The sequence below is a fragment of the Cydia strobilella genome, chromosome Z (genome assembly GCF_947568885.1).
Source record: "Cydia strobilella chromosome Z, ilCydStro3.1, whole genome shotgun sequence".
Taxonomy (NCBI): domain Eukaryota; kingdom Metazoa; phylum Arthropoda; class Insecta; order Lepidoptera; family Tortricidae; genus Cydia; species Cydia strobilella.
The window spans coordinates 53,334,389-53,347,765 of record NC_086068.1 but is presented as its reverse complement, the minus strand read 5'-3'; the positions used below and the strand labels follow the sequence as shown (position 1 = coordinate 53,347,765).

Here is a 13,377-nt window from a genome sequence, read left to right as displayed (position 1 = left end):
TTACAAGTATGGTTATAGCCCATGGCGTAAAATCCCGACCTCTTCTTCGTTCCCATATAAATCCTAAAATGACGTAAGTGAAACAGAGGTTAGTCCTTAAGCCTTGAGGTTTCTTATAACGCTCCCATTGGTAATGTTCTAGTTGAATACAAGCCAGTAATGGCTAGACTACATTTTGCAGACGACGCCGTAAATCTGCGGCTAGGCGGTCTACTTTGATGCCTACCTTATGGAACGGATGAGGCATGTCTGCAATACTTAAGCACCAAGTCACTCGAGTACCCAATAAATATATCAAGTATACCTATCTAATACGCAGGTTTGTTAAGCTTAAATTGCGAAGTCGTAATTTAGGTATTGCCCTACAACTACGCTAGCATGCCCATAATAGGACTATAATTGGAACGAACTATAGGTACCTAGTATAAAAACAGCTAACCTGTTAAATTATTGATTGTACTATTTGTGTGCGACTAAAAACCATACTTTTTATAGAGATTTTAAATTGTAGATAGGTACTGTAACCCCAAAGCAATTAAAGTAAACAATAACACCTACAGTACACCATATTCGTTCAGACGCTATTGAAAACAAGTCGTTGACCTTTTAAAATTGCGGACGACGAGAGTAAAAAAATATGTCCATCAACCACACAAAAGTAATTAGTGTCACAAAATATCCATGTGGTACATTTCGGTTGCGACTGCCGATTTAATTCAACATAATATAAGCACTCGATTGTATATCTTAGCGACATCTGTGAGCGAGTAGCGGTATTAAAACCCGCTTGATCAAGCGCATGCTTGTTCTTTCGGCATATAAGTAGAGCGCGCTTGCGCTTTTATCGAAACGTTATTGAGACTGTACGTTAGATGGCGCTAGCATGCATACGTTTGCGATTAGTAAACAACTTTTTATTAAACAATGTTTTTAATCATTTTAGTTTGAACTGATTCTCCATATCAAATCTCTATAAATCAGCGTCCCGGCTTGCATTACTCTGAGCGGAAGCTGTGTTAATATTGTTGGACATTAATATTATTAATATATTTAGTTTATCTCTTTCTTTCATACCTAAGCTATGTTATGAATACAGTGTTGACAAGTCTCTGGTGTACATACCTACAACTTGTAGTGTAAGCCGTTCGAATAAAAAAAACGCAAATGATATACAGGTTAGCCGTTTGGCACACGCATACTAGAGGTCAAAACCAAATTTTTGACCCGCAATTCCTAAAAAATTTCCCTTAGGAGGGGAGTGCTGAAACATTTATTTTTTTGTATGATTTGATAAATCTTTTTTTTAATTTAAAAAAAATGATGTCGTATATTTTTAGAATCGCCTCAAAAAGCCCTTTTGTATGATACCACACATGAAAGGTTTTTGAATAAAAAAATAGTTATTTGTTATACAAGGGTGCAAAGTTGTATCTTACCCGCGAGTATGGAATTGAAACACGAGCAAGCGAAAGGAATCCTGACCGTAGCGAGTGTTTCAACACACGAGAAGTAAAATACATTTACACCCGTGTGTAACACAAAACTTTTCCCCTCACTATAGTGAGGAAAGTGCAACATCTACAGGCGTTAGATCATCTTCATCACTGGAATCACTTTTTTTTTATGATAATACGATATTATAACAGAAAACTGGAAGTTATGTATTTTTACGTGTCGGAGTCGGTGAGAAAATTTTTGTTGACAATGTTGACATTTCTAACGATGCGTTTTGAAATTGCATCGACTTAACTTGTGCGTTCAGAATTACATTCAACATCATTTAAAAAAACAAATGTGTCTTATGTAATTTAAGGTTTATGACTTAAAATCCTTAAATAAAGCTAAATTTGGTACTTTTTATTAAATTCTTAAACCATTTATTTAATGATAATTAATATCGAACTTCTTCTTCTTCTCGTGTCAATTGGTTTCAGACTGTGCGGGACCAGAAGGTAGCGACATTTATCGCCCTGTCTGTCGCATCACGGAGATCCCGCTCAGAGCAGGCCTGCGGGCATGCTGGACAGGATATCATGTGCTCCATCGTTTGTGGAGCCGTCCCACATTGGCATTGGGTGTCTGAGCCGCTTAGGGCTCACGGTCAACACTTGTGCTGACCGGCGAATCCTTCCACCACGATGGTTTCACTGAGTTCCAATGCGAATACAAATTAATATCGAACGAACTATTTTTATAAGCGTTTTACGTTTTGTTATCTGTCAAAAGCTATTTAAGGGGCCCACTGACTATCAGTCCGCCGGACGATATCGGCCTGTCAGCTAGAACAAAAATTTGACAGTTCCGAAGAACTGACAGGCCGATATCGTCCGGCGGACTGATAGTCAGTGGGCCCCTTTAAACACGCTCTATCCAAGGTCAAATTACTTTCCCCACTAGTGGATAAAATGCGTTTTTCCCCGCTTGTTTTAAAGGATAAAAGACGGGTTTCCGAGCTAGTGAGGGGAAACATTTTTTTTTTCATACAAAAAAATAAATGTTTCAGCACTCCCCTCCTAAGGGAATTTTTTTTAGGAACTGCGGGTCAAAAATTTTGTTTTTACCTCTAGTATGCGTGTGCCAAATGGCTAACCTGTACATCGATTTGCGGTTTTTCTTTGAAATTTGGGTCGAGCGGCTTCCACTATTGCACCTTGATAGTCCACTCCACTCTTTGTCATCCGTATGGGTTGGTCTTCAACTATTTTGTTGTTATGAAGCTCTTTATATGTTCAAAATCTACCAGCACCGTGTAACATTTAGTGACTATTGTAGAAAGAGGTTTAAGAGGAATTTCCTCCCGCGGACGCTTCGGCTGTGGAATGAGCTCCCTGCCGAGGTTTTCCCGAGGGGCTACAGTATGGGGTTCTTCAAAAAAGGAGTGTACAGGTTTTTAAAGGGTCGGCAACGCGCGTGTTATATCTCTGGTGTTGCAGGCGTCTATAGGCTACGGTAACTGCTTACCATCAGGCGGGCCGTATGCTTGATTGCCACCGACGTGGTATAAAAAAAATTGAAAATAACTCAGTTTCTACAAGTAATTTCTATGAATGTGTGTGTGTGTGTGTGTGTTCTGTGTGTGTTTCATAAATCATAGATATGAAATATTATATGTAATTTAATGTAGTTGTTGTAGTTAAAATAGTTAAGTGTTGCATGTTGCTAGGTTTACATTCTAATACCACTTATGTTCTCGGTGAGATATGCTTAAGGAAACAACATAATCTATAATAGTTATGTATATTCTGTCTATATTGTTCTTCACTTGTATGCTTCTGTTTTATCTCCTTGTAATAAAATAAATAAATAAATGTATGTACACGTTGTGGCCCAGGCTTAACGAAATAAAAAAAATTCTGTATTCGCTAGGTGCATGACTGGTGCTGCGTGCTGCCCTCCTTTTGTGGGCTTTTCTACGTTAAATCTTATGGAGTATACAATAAGTTCAAATAGCTGCCGCTAGCATTAATGTGCGGCATTCCATAAGATTACGTGTGTTTGTGACAATCAGCGCCACGTCTCCCACCACCAACTTCGCACCTTGCCAGTAAGTACGTACTCATTTTGCAAAAGAAACAAATGGCAAAACCCTAAAAATAAAAGTACGTAGGAAGATAGCTGGTAGATACCAGTGGGTTCCATGGCCTTCTGGCTTTTGTGGTGAATTTTCCTCCTTCCTTGTTTAACGCGAACATAGCCAAGTTACCAACAATCATTTGACGAGCGAACTTAGGCAGGCTATGCAAATTGGTGACAGCGATGAGGTCACTGCTTTTCACCGTCCCATACGTCCGGGCAGAGGAATTGTTCTGATCGCTTGACCAGTTGCAGCGAGTCGAACCTTTAGCGAAACCGCGTTTCCCGCTTATTCATAGTTTTAAAGGACCTCGGGGCATAGTTAAGCTGGTTCGCTTACGCGGTGTACTCGCCTGCTGTTGGTCAGCAGCGGCAATGCTCGGCCAGCACGGCCTTCCTCACCCATCCGGTGCCTTACCCAGGCGCAGCAAGTACCGTTATCTAAACCATGTAAACCACTAGTACTATTAAGCACAATGAACGTGTGAAACTGATACACTTACGCTCTTTGGTTTTGGACAACACTTCATATATTTGCACATCGTGATCGTCGCTTTTGGCTCAGCTCTGCGGTGTTACCGTAGTTTTTGTTTTACTCAGTCCGTTGAACTGTGTTGAATCAATTATTTACATTATTTAACACATCAGTTGTGCTTGACTATTCGCTGTTATTTGCTATAATGCATTATCTATTAATGCACGGTCAAAAAATTTGTGTTTTTTGTCATTACTGTGCACTTCAGTGTTTTTTTCAATAAACATCAATTAAGACCTACGGCAAAAACTCCTCACGCAAATGTAAGAACGTTGATGATCCGTGGTCCAAACTTTCGTCATAAAAAGATATTAATATTTATTTATTTTATTTATTTGGGGCATCAACAACATATTCAACAACATTTATTAATAGGGAACAGCTATTATTACAGTACATTATTATGATGAACGGCGTGTGATGTAAATGAACCGCACGATTCATTCGCTGTGTGAGTGGGTGACTTAATGCCTAAATCAAGAATGTATTTCACGCTTATAGCTTACTCACCTTCGTTGTAAGCGCATAGGTAAAAATTTGCCACGCATTTAAGCCATTTAAGTGCGGCAACTTTAATCACATAGTGGACGTAGTAGTATTTGCCCAAATATTTTATTTCATATGACTTCTTACTGGTCCGCCTTGAGTTTGATACAGATTATTATAAGCCAAAATGATTGACTGATGATGATTGATGATGATCGTCAAATGATTGTTGGTAACTTGGCTATGTTCGCGTTAAATAAGTAAGGAGGAAAATTCACCACAAAAGCCAGAAGTACCCACTGGTATCTAATCTACCAGCTATCTTCCTACGTACTTTTATTTTTAGGGTTTTACATGCCATTTCTTTTGCCAGAGCCCAAAGCAGTGCAAGAATAAATAAATGTCCACGTAAAATTATTTCCAAAAATCCGATTAACAAAAACCTATATAGCAAAAGGGTGAATTGTGAACTGCTTCTGTTATCGACGTAGTATAACTGTCACTTTAACACCGCTTGATATAAAGTGACTGCCGCTGTTTTATCATGCTATCACGTGGGTATATAGTTACGACCATCATATCCGTACAGGTTAAAAGTTGATAGTAGTTACCCCGCTTCCCATATTCTCAAAGGTTAACTGGAAGAGATCCCTGATAGGGATAAGTTCGCCTTTGTACAAATGATGCGTTTTTCTCTTGTTTTATGTTTCTTTTAATACAATAAAGAGTTTTACTACTACTACTACTCACTTCCAGTTAATCGGTCCAAATGTATATTTCATGTAGGTACTCCGAGGAGCTAAATAATTTAATTGCCAGAATGTACCCATATTTTTACAAAGCTACGCTACGAGATATGTTTACAAAGAAAGCAAAATATTAGGCAAAAACCGGTTTTTATCCCATAGGTCCATCGTAATATTCGTAATCACTTAGTCTATTGCTTTTACCCAATAACCTAGTTCATTTTAGATTCCATTAACTCTCAATAGTCCTTACACCCTGGCGGGTGCTGCCTTTGCGTGCGTCCCATGACACGGGCAAGGGCAGTATCCGGTCGGTGTACCCCTTACATTTCATTAAAGTGTCAAAGGGGCCACTACGTGTTGGCATCGGCTCCGAGCACGCCTCCCAAAGGTCCGCAACACCATTGTTCGGTTATGGGAAAGACATAAAATAGGTAAGATATAATATAACTTACTTACACCAAAGAGAAGGGCCTCGTTATTTTTATTTTTCTTATGTTTAATATATAATATAATATGTATAAACAAGAACGCAAAATTTGTAAATCGGACCCTGTTTGGAGCAGGTACTTTAAACATCCTTACTGAATATAACTGAAAAACGTTTAAATCCATAATAATCGACATCAAGAGAGAATAAATGATATTCAATGTAAAATCGACAAACTTGGAAATTGATTTTAATTTTAGAAACGTAAATACCGAATTCAGTCAAAAATCCAAGGCACTGCAATAAACATAAACACATCATCATCACTCAATGCGATTTCTTCGGCAGTCGGCCACAAACCATAATTAGCTGTATGCGGCATTACCACCACACCCACCCACCACAAACCACATATTATTATTATTAGCCACATATTAGTTTCTTTTCTATTCATTCATAGTGTTAAGAGGCCGGTGTCGATTTTAGTCGCAAAAATAAAAATAATTATATATTTAGTTTGTGAAATTGTACTCCTTTTGATACCTAATTGAAATAACAAGTACTGGTTTCTATTAGCACGTCTTCTTATCTTACCTTTTATCAGATCAATTTTTTGAAAACAGACTCACTAAATTAGTAATGTTTGCTTTTCTGATGGACGTTTAGGTAAACGCGCGTAAAGCATTGAGTTTTGTCGCTCTAATTTGTAAATTTCGTGAAGTTTGGACTGCTAAACATGGTAATTTTGTAATACACATATTCTGTACTTGACGTTTATCAGACTACATTTTTATTATAATGACTTTGAAGTAGTGTAAATGAAAGTTAGACAAAATCAATTTTCTCCAGAAATTACTTCAAAACAAGTGACAATATCTCTGAAAATCCACTTAATTTCAACTTAATTTTGATACTTAAATAATCTACAACATCTGCTGAAACTATTCTTATACGTCAATTTGTATAATTTACCACCATAATTTTTTTATGAATTTTTAAAAACTGCCTCTTTTTTTCATATTTTACCGGTGACGCACGCTCGCGACCTCATTATTAAAAGACAAGATGAGAAGACGTGCTAATAGAAACCAATACTTGTTTTTTAGATATTACGTAACAAAACGTGTATAATTTCAACGATTAATTCTATCAATTTTACTTTTTTGCTCCAAAATCGACTACGGCCTCTTAATTATGAATCACATTTGCATTAGAATGTAGTAAAGTAAATTGATCTTAGACTAATTGGTTGTCGAATCGTGCGAGCCATAAGATCATTATTATCATATAGACCAACTAATACAAAGTGTAAATATGGGTGCATTTGGACTCCTGCGGTCATGTCGGTACGTATATCTAGGCAGTTGCTAAACTGAAATGTGTTTACGACAATTTACCCACATTGTGCGTTTTGGCTCGTTAATTTGCTATTTGCTATGCATCGTTACGTCGCTAAGAATAAGTAGTTTCGTAAATATTACGTGTTTCTTCCACGAATGGTACAGTTAACATTTAAAGTTATTAGTAAGTAGGTATACAAGTAAGTAGGTGAAATAAAACTATGAAAACGGATTATATCGCGTATATTGAATTTATAATACATCCCGACGTTTCGAACCCTTTACAGCGTTCGTGGTCAACGGGTGAGTAAGGAAAAACTACAAAGTGCAAAAATACCCACATACAAAAAATAATGAACCATAAACTAAGGCTGGTTGTACATGCAAAATCGGTTTATAAGGCTAGTTATACAATACAACTATTTTTAAGTAAAGATATATATATATATACGCGATAAAGCTACGCCGGCTCCAACCCTACACCTCGGACCCGAGAAGAGTTAATAGACCCGACCCGAGAGTATTGCTGACTGTACAAATAGATTAATAGCTAAGATATCAATTATATTGTTTTAGCTTCCCGGCATAGGTTACAAAACTACACAGTATTTAAGGTACCTAAGACAAGTAGCCGAGTTGCTAAACAGATTTATTGTATCGACAAGTATCTTCGTGGGAGTTAACATCAACAAGTAGCGTGGAGGCCAAGCCATATTCGGCACGAGCCGATGCAGCGTGTTTGCGGACCAACCAAACCAGTCCACCTCTGACTTTGAGCTGCATTTCAATATCTGTGTCAAGGCCTTCTGGAATCAAGACAATTCTAGCATTCACGCTAATTAGCACAAAACTGAAATAATGATAATTAAATTAGTTTTCATTTCATTGCAATTTACCTGTGCAAAATGGAGCGTAGAAATAACACGGCAATTTCAAATACTTATGTATTCCTTCCTACGTGATGTAGTCATAAGCTGCATTCAAAATAATAGAAGGATTTTACGTGCTAATAAAATTCATATTGTGGTCCAGATGTCCTCTCCGGTGTTGTGAGAGAGCGTTTATTGGATTTTTGCCTCAAATAGCCCATCTGATGACTTCTTCCTGTGGTGACGTCACTTTCCCATTTTATTTGGTTTTTTTTTTCGGAGTGGGAAATGCATTTACGCACCGTCCCCCCGGCCGCGGGAAGGCCATTGATGGGGGGGTGTGTGGGACTCGCCGCTCCTGTCCTCTCTCAGCGAGAGGGGAGGGAGAACTTGGCCCTACCCACTAAACCCACTCCGGCGTTTCACCCTCTTTGCCGTTTGCAATAGCGCCATGGGATCGAGTACACTTCACTCCACCATGGCGCCCCCCAGCAACGTCACTTTCCCTGCAATCCTTTTGCCGCCATTCAACAGGGTTCGGTTTGATTCGAGCGATTAATGGTCATTGCGTCTCACCACTTTCACCAGGTAGGCTTTAATAGGCTTGTCATGGTCAGATTGTTCGCGATCCCATGACGTCTCCCATACGGCATTGCGGGTAAAGCCGATGTGGGTTTAGTGGGTAAGACTTCTCCCCCTTTTCTCGCCAAGAGAAAGGAATGGGAGATGGGAATCCCACATAACCCCCGACGCCTCTCTAGGTCACAGGGGGTATGCGTAACATCATTACCACATCGTTAAAAAAAGGCCTAAATAGAGAGGACTTCTGGACCACAATATGGATTTTATTGGCAGGTAAAATCCTTCTATTGTGGTCCTTTCATCCTCTCCGATGTGGTGAGACCCTGAGACTTGTCTGTTATCACCTGGTGAATGGCCATAAAGATTAAATGTAAACAAACATCTAGGTATATGAGTACATTTATTAATAATTATAAGCATAGGTACATAATACATAACTACTACTAAAAAGAAATAGTAAGCATCAAAATTAATATTAAAATAAAACGTACTTAAACTCTGAAGATAACATAAAAGGTGTGACGCACTTATGCGGCAGAACGAGATGGACGTACGGATGTTTGAATCATGTGTTGCCTGATGAATCTCAGTGGCGCCCTTAAAAATTTCTACAATTTTATGTAGGATTTTATATATTGACAATTTAGGATTTATTTATAAGTATGGAAAATTGTCTTCTAACAGATGTCTTTTACCACGACGCTAGGGCTACTAAAATATAACTCAGTCAAGACGCCGAGGCGTAATATGTATTAACATCGTACAATATAAAGTTAATGGTCCGTAGTGAATAACTTTAGTTTAATTGTCATTTTATCAGTAACATTATTAATTTAAGAACTCTGCTTGATTGTGGTATGATGCACATACTGAGAAATTTTACTACTTTCTGTTTCGCACAACGATAACTGAAGCCGTCTGGTATCGGAATACGATAACATTTCTCATGGAGTTAGAAAATGTTATAATAGCAATTCTATGTTGACCTGATTTCTGCTTACTTAATCGGGCAAATAATGCGAAGTAATAGCGGTACTGATAATTAAAAACGTGCCGTTACCTCAATCGGCAGAATTCCCGCGATGTTGACCGACACGACATCGTACTTACTCTACAATTTTAAATAGCGATTTTCCATTGACTTCAGCAACCTTAGCGATTTGTTGGCATAATACTTTAGCCACATAATAAATAATAATATATGTATGTAAGTAAATCGGTAACACGGGCAACATCCAAGTGACGAATGTGACGTTCTTGTAATTTGTAACTAGGATATTTTAGTGATTGGCAATGCATACGGGCGTGTTCATCGATTCATAATTTAGCATTTTTATTTATTCTGCTGCTGACCAATCACAACTCGAATCCAATCAAACTATACAGAAAATGCACACAGTAAATGCCAAAATGCAAAATATAAATAAGTACGCAAATGGATAACAAAGAACAAAACAACTCTTCCTTCAACGTAGCAAAAATTTGAATTGTACTATATATACCACGACCCCATTTAGTAATAGGTAATACATACGAGTACATAACTAGCGTAGAAATTCCTATGTGGCGCCATAACCCTTGGTCGCTACCAAGTTGGTGCAGAATTAGCTTAGGGTGGTATTCCACCCAATGACCCTATGTTTGATCAAATGTGCATAGCGTCTCTCTCTTATTAAGCAAAATGTGAGATGCAAATACAAATTTGATCAAAACTGGACAGGTGGAATACCACCCTTAGGGCCACTTGCACCATTTACTAACCCAGGGTTAACTGGTTAAATCTGGAGTTACCATGGTTACCAGTACAATTTGACACTGGGTTAACGGTTTAACCGCTTAACCCCGGGTTAGAGGGCTGGTGGAAGTGGCGATTAGAGAGACTCATTATGTAGCTAGATATTTTTTTATCTAGAATCGAAATCGCGGGAAGGTCGTTGTTTAGCAGGTCGCCTATAAAGTGAAGTTATAAATGAAATAATTAATCTTCCTCTCAAAAAGTGGTAAGTTGGGAACGCAAGCAAAACGAATTTGTGGCTGCTGAAGGGGGTGATGTTTTACATATAGGTACTTACTGTATTGAACATTTAGTATGTTTTATGCGTATTCCTTTGATCGGACAGCGACATAGCTAAACCAAGTTTCAACAGACAGGTGTACTAAATACTTATATCATTTTTAACTTATTTATGAGCAAAATCACAAGTATATAAGTTTATCCAACCTGATAAAATGATAGTATTCAGGATAGTTGTTGCAGTGAAGCTCTTACAGCAGGCCCATTGGCTTGTATTCGCAGACCATTGAAGTTCAAATGTTTCTAAGAATAAAATGAATACTCGTACCTATGTACTTGCCTATTGTGTACTAAAGCGAAAGTGGGGTTGCCAAATAACACGACATTATACAAGTTGAAATGCCAGCAGGAAGCAACCCGATGCCCATGGCAGTGTAAGAAATGGGCCCCTGTGATTCTTTTGATCATCCTAATCTCGGATTAGTTCAGGTTTTTTTGTCCTCGGTATATTCATCCTATAATGGAATGGAACATGGTAAAACATTGATATCAAATTGAAAGCTCGGATTTAATGTTTTTGAATTGAAGCGAATATGTAGAATAGAGCACTCGTAGCGTTCGTAACTGCTTCGTATCTTTGTTTAAATATTTCCTCTAATCTTAGCAACATTATTATCATATCTCCAAGTCATAACATAGGGCTCATTGGGTTTCAAAAAAATGTAGTTTGTTTTCAAGAGTATTTATTTTGATTTCGTTGATAGTGATAGCATGCTTGTGTGTCGCGAAATAGTACATTTCAATATCGCGAAATAATGACATATCCGCACGTGTATCGAACGACGTTTTTTAATACAGTTGCGAAAAAATAAGAAAAGCAACAAGTATTAAGGAATGGAATTCGAAACTTTTTATATTATTAATTCTGTGACATCATTGACATTGACATTATGAAGAAGTGTTTTTCTAGCTTTTATTCGACTAGAATAGATTTTGTTATTATTATTGAACCCACTTCAATGTTTTTTTTTTTAATGCATTTTCTATAAGACAGAAACAATTGTAAATATTAAAACATTGTACTATTATTACCTAAATATCATTATTTACGATTATTTTTGTATCGTATATTTATAAAAACAATATCGAATGTTGCCTTTGGAAACTTAAAACATTCTTGCAGTAAGAAAATACGCCTCTTTTTTGACAGGCGTTCCGTTCCATTCAGACAACTTATTAAGAACGGTTTTTCAACATTAAAAAATAATCGTGTTATAATACTTATAATGATGAGTTGAGTGAGAGAGATATGTTCCAATTCATGACTACTTATTGATGAGTGTTAATATTAGTTTCCTTTAAACGTCGTAATCAACATAAAAACCTACTGTTAATGTAAGAATACGAAAAAATACATATTTTATAATTTAATTACTTACCTCATCATCATTATAACACGTTTAATTTTTAATATTGAATATTGAAAAACCGTTCTTAATAAGTTTTCTGAATGGAACGGAATAGCTGCCGAAACGCCTGTCAAATAAGAGGCGTTTTTTCTTACTTTTACAACCTACTAAGAGGCGTTTTAAGTTTCCAAAGTTTTTATTCCTTACTTGTTGTTTTTATTATTTTTTCGCAACTGTATTAAAAAACGTCGTTCGATACACGTGCGGAAATGTCATTCTTCACTCGTCATGAATCGTCGTACTCGTGAAGTAATGACATACTTTCCACACTAGCATCGAAATGTACTATTTCTTCATCTTTTTGCGAAGGCTAAAAATAGTTCTTCCCAGAGGCTTTGTTGCGCGCTGCCCTCGCCTCGCAATCAACTAGTAGATTGTTAACCAAGGGATGAAAGGTACTCATTGCAGTCGAGGCAGTAGTAGTATTAAGTAATCTGAGCGACAATGAAATGGTGCCTTTCACCCGATTTATACACTCTACTTTTCATTTCGAATATAAGGAAAGTAAAGTACCTACATGTGTATGCTTAAAAACACGATTAAGTAAACTTTTATAGTATTTCTTAAGGGTACTTCAATTAACAATAAAAAAAATTAGATATATTCAGTGAATCTATTTTTTTTTTACTTTAGATAAAAGTATAGTTATTTATGGAATGGGGGTTAAATATCAGAATGGAAATTGTACAACAAATCCATTTAGTTTAGAACCAAATTGATTTTTATTTAAAAACGTACTTGGAAAGTTAAACGCCCTAATAGAGCAGAAACGTATCACTTTCAGCCAGCTTCATAGATAAACTATGGTATATGACCCATTTTCAGAGCATGAGAAATGAAAATTAGCTTACGGCGTTTGCACCAAAATTATTATTAACGAGGTGCCTAGTTTTGCTAAACTGATAAAAATAAATATGGCGGTAAAAGGAATTAAATCAATTTAGATCCCCGACTTACTTTATTATCGCAACAATAAAACTCCCTACGATCCCGTGCCAACGCCTGCTTATCACCGCTGAACACGTCGTTTGTAGTGCTTTTAATTCTTACTAAAAATATATCATTTATATTACACGCACGCGCCACAAAAATAGGGAACGAGGGTGCTCCCCGTCTGGTCTGGATTGTCTGTCAATATTTGTGACGTTAGGAGAATATTGACGTATGACACTGTGAAGGCACTAGAAAGAGGACGTTGTAGTTCCGAGGGTCCGTTTTCGCGAGAGGCGTTGCCATAGTAACCACGCTTCCGACGTGGCGGTCGGTGCCCTCCGTGCAGTAATGCATCAGGAGGGTCGGAGGGCGAAAGAGCTGTTGTCTGCATATACGCAAG

General features: G+C 37.4%; 1 protein-coding gene across 1 annotated transcript in view; it reads right to left on the bottom strand.

Annotated features, from left to right (window-relative positions):
• The window catches only part of LOC134754770 (ras GTPase-activating protein raskol), a 238,952-nt gene that overhangs the window by 207,923 nt on the left and 17,652 nt on the right, over nt 1-13,377 (bottom strand). The window lies entirely within an intron of this gene.